This window comes from Elaeis guineensis, chromosome 4, assembly GCF_000442705.2.
Source record: "Elaeis guineensis isolate ETL-2024a chromosome 4, EG11, whole genome shotgun sequence".
In the NCBI taxonomy this organism is placed as follows: domain Eukaryota; kingdom Viridiplantae; phylum Streptophyta; class Magnoliopsida; order Arecales; family Arecaceae; genus Elaeis; species Elaeis guineensis.
This window is the reverse complement of record NC_025996.2, coordinates 141156162-141163335: the sequence shown is the minus strand read 5'-3', so window position 1 is coordinate 141163335 and position 7174 is coordinate 141156162. Positions and strand designations below refer to the sequence as shown.

At 32.9% G+C, this 7174-nt stretch overlaps 1 long non-coding RNA gene across 1 annotated transcript; it reads left to right on the top strand.

The window, feature by feature from the left end:
- Window positions 1-2288: 2288 nt before the first annotated feature.
- LOC140857601 (uncharacterized) lies at window positions 2289-3915 on the top strand. The gene is made up of 2 exons (XR_012141089.1): window positions 2289-2902; window positions 3065-3915. It is a non-coding gene; the product is annotated as an uncharacterized lncRNA (long non-coding RNA).
- Window positions 3916-7174: the final 3259 nt, after the last annotated feature.

Below are 7174 nucleotides of genomic sequence, written 5' to 3'. Positions count from 1 at the left end.
AGAGTATGATAACTAACTTCTCACTACCCAAATCATTGTGGATGTATACTTTCAAAACCACTATGTTTTACTAAATAGGGTTCCTAGTAAGGCAGTTTCAAAAATCCTTTTTGAGCTGTGGATCGGAAGGAAATCTAGTTTAAGATATCTCCATATTTGGGGTTGCTCAATGGAAGCAAGAATTTATAATCCACATGAAAGAAAATTAGATTCTCAAACGATTAGTGGTTACTTTAGTGGTTACCCAGAGAAATCTAAAGGGTATAGATTTTATTGTCCAAACCATAGTCTGAGAATTGTTGAAATCGGTAATGCAAAATTTATTGAAAATTGTGAAGTTAGTGGGAGTGATAAATGACACAATATGGAACTAAAGGAAGTTAAAGTAGATATTTTATTACCCATAAGCATTCCTTCATCCACAACTATGCCAATTGTTGTGCCAGCAATTGAACCACGTTCAAATAATACTAAACAACATTTGGATGAGAAAATACCCCATGAAGACACTAACTTACAAAATATTTGACACACATGAAGCATAAGGAATACCTTTAAGAAGATCTCAAAGAGAAAGAAGGTCAACTATTTTGGATGATTATACGGTTTACTTACAGGAGTCAGATTTTGATATTGAAATTAATAAAGTCCGGTTTCATTTTCACAAGCCATAAAAAGTATTGAGTTTGATAAATGGATTGATGCCATGAAAGATGAATTGAAATCCATAGAACATAATAAAGTCTGAGATCTTGTTGAATTGCGAGAAGGTTCTAAACAAGTCAGGTGTAAATGGTTCTTTAAGATCAAGTGCGACTCGAATGGCAATATTGAACGATAAAAGCTAGACTTGTTGCCAAGGGTTATACTCAAAAAGGAGGCATCGATTATAGAGAGACCTTTTCGCCAGTCACAAAGAAAGACTCATTAAGAATAATTATGGCATTGGTGGCTCACTATAATTTAGAGTTATGTCAAATGGATATGAAAACAGTCTTTCTTAATGGAGACCTAGAAGAGAAAGTTTATATGGATGAACTAGAAGGTTTCTCAATAGAAGAAAAATGTTAGATGGTGTGCAAATTAAAGAAGTCAATATATGGACTTGAATAAGCTTCTCGGCAATACTACATCAAGTTCAATGATATCATAACATCTTTTGGATATAAGAAAAATACCGTTGATCGGTGTATATACCAAAAAATTAGTGGGGGCAAGTTTATATTTTTAGTTCTATATGTTGACGATATTTTACTTGTAGCTAATGATTTAGGGATATTGCATGAGATGAAAAATTTTCTCTCAAAAAATTTTGAAATGAAAGATATAGGAAAGGCATCCTATGTGATAGGAATTGAAATTTTTCATGACAGATCATAAGGGATTTTAGGATTGTCTCAAAAAGGATATATCGAAAGAATTCCAAAAAATTTAATATGGATAAATATTCCATGCAATGTCCAAAGAATGATGTAGAACGTAAAGTAATGGAATCAATTTCTTATACTTCAATTGTAGGCAGTTTAATATATGTCCACACTTACACAAGACCGATATTAGCTTTGCGGTTCGAATGTTAGGTAGGTATCAAAGTAATCCTGAAATAGATCATTAGAAAACTGCAAAGAAAGTTTTGAAGTACCTACAAGGAATAAAGAATTATATGCTCATGTATAGGAGATGCGATCAGTTAGAAGTGATTGAATATTCGGATTCAGATTTTGCTGGATGCATTGACAGTAGAAAATCCATATTTGGTTATCTATTTATGTTGGCTAATGGAACAGTATCGTAAAAAAGTGTCAAACAGTCTATCATTGCTTTATCCACTATGGAAGCAAGTTTGTGGCATATTTTGAAGCCACAATTTAGGTATTATGGCTGTGCAACTTTATTTCGAGACTGAAGATTGTCGACACTATTACCAAGCCGCTGAAAATTTATTATGATAATTCTATAGCAGTATTCTTTTCCAAGAATGACAAATACTCAAGAGGTGCGAAACATATGAAATTAAAATATTTTGTTGTTAAGGAGGAGGTTCAAAAATAAAGAGTGTATACTGAATATATTAGAACCGATCTCATGATAATAGATCCGTTGACAAAAGATTTACATCTAAAGACATTTAAAGAACAAATACATGGAATCGGTCTTGGTTGTATTTATGAATAATGTATTAATGATGATTTTGACACTCTAAGCTCAATAATGTGTTTCTCATATACATCAATAAATTTCCTATTTCTCATAATGGTGTACACATAACTTGTATCTTGAGTTAATTATAATAGGAAAATCTCTATGAGACATTACTGTAGACCATAATGAAAATAGATATACATATATATATCTCTCCTATAGATCTAGTGTGTTGAGTTGCAAGTGTTGTGATATATGGAAGGAAGTATACTGCATATGACCGTCATAACTCGCATTTAGCAATTTACGATAATAAAGTAATCATGGTAAACATTAATAGAGAGATTTGTTTCTTTATGCGCATCTAATATTTATGCTATTAAATCTTAACATTATTTGATTACTAGGCCAAATGGAAGAATGTTAGATTATGTGGCCTAACTTACGAAATTTGAATTCTCTATTATGTGATCCGGCTTATAAAATTTGAATTCTCAATTATGTGATCCGGTTTATGAATTTTAAATTCAAATTTAATCCTTAATAACAAACAAATCCCGTAGATTTCATTTGGTTACTTGATGGACATACCGCACTAGAAAAAGATATGTATATATTGGTCCTCTCCCAACCCATTAAGGTAACAGCCATGATAACTATCAAAATGGCTGTGACAGAAAGAAGAGATAGGGGAGAGAAACCAATTTATCAAGGCGGTCACTTCCTCCTGACGAGATGTCTTCCTTCTCTTCTATATCAGGTATGCTTTCTAGATAGAGAAATTTGTTTAAGATTCTAGATTCATGATGTTTTTTAAATATAGAAATTTTATTCAAGATTCTAGATTCATGATGAAGCATGTATGTTGATGATTAATTTTGCTAACATTCCCCCATTTTTTCTCTAATTTTCCATCCTTAAGAGTCCCAACCGGATGGGAGGCATGGAGCAGCCAAATATGAAAGCTTAGACGATGGCTGGGGTTTTGTGTTGGGTATTTTTTTTTTTCTCTTTTTTTTTTTTATTTTCATTTCTTTCTCTTTTTCAAGGATCTATGGAAAGTAAAGCAATCAAGGGAGATAGGAGCTGCTGTCACTCGAAGAAGTGGCACCGGCGATCATCTTGACCTTGCTAGCCAACACATGGGGCGTCGCCATGAACCTGGCCGCTGCCAGTCCCCCGCCGAGCCCAAGCACTTTTGGGAGTGTTTGAAGTGAGAGGAGGGAAATGGGCTTTCCCATTGTTGGCTTTGAAGGGTTGAGGTGGTTGGAGGGTCATTTGATGCTGAGGCATTTGGTATGAAGCATGACCATGGTTGCTATGGTCACCATCGAAGAAGGCTGTCTAAGGTGAAGGAACTTAAGAGGATTTTGAGAAGGTTGGGAGAAGGAGATGATGTTGGAGTTGTAGGAAAGGTGTGTCCGCATGAATTATGGGTAATTCTGGGAGGAACAGAGAGCTTTGGGACAAGTTGGGCCAGAGACATCCAATGGGGTGAAAGGTTTTAGATCATCTTATCCTTTGAGTTGGCATGGAAATATACGGGCCACATGTTCACAACCCACACCACCTTTTCTTATCACCTCCATTTCCTGGTGTTAATGTCCTTTCCACCAAACCGAAATATGAAGGTCGTAGAAACTTTTGATTATGATTTCTATGGCTCTTTCTTTCGGCTTTCTTTTCCTTGATTTACTGAATCATGTTTTAAGAATGTTTGTTAGCTGTGAGGCTGGCTATTGATGAATTTATACATTTTCTTCTTTCCTTTAATTTTACTGTGGTAGCTATTCTCAGCAGACTAATTTATACATTTTCTTCTTTTCCTCAATTTTGTTGTGGTAGCTATTCTCAGCAAACTAATTCAAATTAACCCTTGCTAAAAAAAAAAGGATTAATTTCAAATTAACTAGATTGATCCCCATGAAACATCTGGAGTGGATATTGGTTGAACTAGATCCACTACTCAACTGGTGGATCAGTCTAACCATGAAGCAACATGCACACTAATGGATGAAAAGGAGAAGAGCATGATACATACATGTTTATGCATGCAATTTTACGATTGGATTGATCCATCAATTTAGCAGTGACTCCGGCCGTACTGTAATTGATCCAAATTGAAGTACCAAATCGCATCTTTCTTACACTCTGCGCTGTTAATCATGAGATTTTCGAGCATAAAGGCTGAATAACGAGGAAGATTATAAATAAAATAATATTTTTTCCTTTTTTCAATGCAAAAATTGGTTTAACTAAATATTGTCTGTTGTGATGTGAGCTACTCCAATATAATTCGAGCTTCTTTGTGCCTTCCGCTTGAGCATATTCTTTTGATTATTAGTCTCTGATCTTAAGATTCAAAAGGTTTCTTGAAATTATCATGATGATCAATAGTTTTAGACAGCTATGTCATGTTTTAGTTTTATTTTATGGTTTATGTGAGGTAATCACATAACTTAGTGTTTAGATTAGTTACTTATCATGCAACATTTTCTACATCTTGCCATATTTAGGCCTTCATAGTGAGAGCATTGTTGCAAAAGATTATTCTCTACTAAGAGAGGAGGAAGGTAGAGAGGACTACCTGATATTTTTCTGTTCCATATAGAGATTAAAATAAAGTTTTAGCATTTTCATTAAAGTGATAATGCTTGGTGGTAGACACGGAGACTGATTGGAAGATGTGTACAAAAATATAATAAGTTGTTATTGGATTTCTTGGTGGCATTAAGAAAAAGAACCATGTATCTATCTAGACATAAGAATATACCTTCTTTTTCCATGCTTCCTCAAATGCTATCTGAAAAGTCAATCACGTCATGATGCCAAAATCTAAATGAAAACTGCCTAAGAATGAAGATTTCATAAAAAGGGTGGATAATTTTTGAGAAGCTGATCTTAAATGGCTGCTTTCTTTAGCTCATTAATCATTATGTTTATCCTTCCATTTCCATTCATGCTTAGAAAGAAAGTTATATATGAGGATAATAACAATATAAAGTGGCAAACTGCTAAAGGCTTATGAATTAAAATTTTCATTTCTTCTATAATAGTTTTATAAGATAGGATTGATGTAGGAGAGGGTCTGCTTTTGCCATACTTCTAGAATGTTGGAACTAGAAGAAGTGGAGAACTATAATGCAAATTTTGGATGTGCACATAATTCAATAGTAGCTGATTGATGAGATCTCGAGCACTGCCTTACCTCAGGCTAACTAGATCTCAAACTCTGTAGCCATCGCTGCAGCCACCGCCGCCATCTCTGGGGCATCAGATATTAATGAGCTATTTAATTCTCTTAATCCATCTATGTTTTCTTAGTTGCAGGGGCACTCTAAAGCTAGTAGTCCTCATATTGTCAAGCCCTTCATTAATTATTGACCATTAAGATTCTAATCAAATTATTCTTGATAACTTGAGAGTATTAATTGTTGCTTTCTTTTTAAAACCAACATTAATAGGCTAGGAATTAGAATCAGAATATATTAATATTGAACTAAAAAAGATTTTAAACTTATCAAATTTGGTAGGGTTATGGATAAACATATTATGATATTTTATAACAATAACTAAGATTAATGTATTAATATAGTGAATATCATATTGCATTACCAATTTCATTTTCATGTTTATGAAGATTTTAAACTTATCAAATTTTGTAGGGTTATGGATAAGCATATTATGATATTTTATAACAATAATTAAGATTCATGTATTAAGATGTTGAATATCATATTGCATTATCAATTTCATTTTCATGTTCATGAAATATCAACAATAATTTTTTAAAAAAATTGAAGTAATTTCATATAAAAAAATTATGCACATGTGATGACTAGGAAAATAAATCGACTATCATGGATATACTTTTTTTTAAGAAAAAGATAAACAAAAGAAAAACAAGAATAGCTTATAAATAAAATAAATAGGGAGAAAATAGTGTTATTACTATTCAATCATATTAAAGAACAGCCATGCATCATGATTGCCCTGTATGTTTTGAGGTGAGTTTCAATCTTTTGGTGTTCTCTCCCATGGAAAAAGGAAGAAACTTCCACCTAATCTTTTGAATAGGGGTATTCATTTTTTCAAGATTTAATGATAGCATTTACATGGCTCATAGTATCTATTTGAATCGACAAATGATGTTAGTGTCTTGCAGTGTGGCCACATCATTCATGTTCACTGTTTGAAAGAAATGCAGTGGCACTTGTAGTATGTTCAATGTTTCTCGTTTTCTTTATTTTTCAATATTCAAAATTAGGTTCCGAATGGGGTTTTTTCTGGAGCTTATAGGATTTTCTGCGAGGTGTGGCAGTGTGAGTTGGTCCATCGAGGTTTTGAGAGCTTAATCTTGGTAGAAGCATGATATTTTGTAGTGTTTGGGGATTTTTGATTGAAAGGATTTTTCTTTGCCGACAAAATTTTCAATTTATAGATTTCTATTCTCATGATAACCATTTGGGGTTTTTTCTAGAACATATGGGATTTTCTGCAAGGTGTGGCTGTATGAGTTGTTCCCTTGAGGTTTTGAGAGCTTAATCTTGGTAGAAGCAAGAAATTTTGTAGGGTTTGGGATTTTTGATCAAAAAGATCCTTCTTTGGCAACAAAATTTTCAATTTATGGATTTTTATTCTCATGACAATGTGAATATGATACCAAATCCATGGTTTTTTCTAGAGCATATTTTCTCTATTTTTTTTGTCTTCAGCCCTTTTAATCGCATGGGAAGCTTGGGTTTAAATTGCATCCTGTACATGAATGTTTGATTTATTTTTCTGTTTATTCCAATTAAATTGTAAACTAAGTTATTATGTTTATAGTTTGCTTTATATTGAAATCTATTATTGTGGTGACTATTCTTCTGTATTTGCAAAATTAATAGGCTTGCGCATCGCCTCGCCACTATGCTAGTTGTTGTGAACAATAGCACATATATACTAGCTTTTCTACACAATGACAAAAACCAACTATATATATATATATATATATATATATATATATATATATATATATATATATATATAT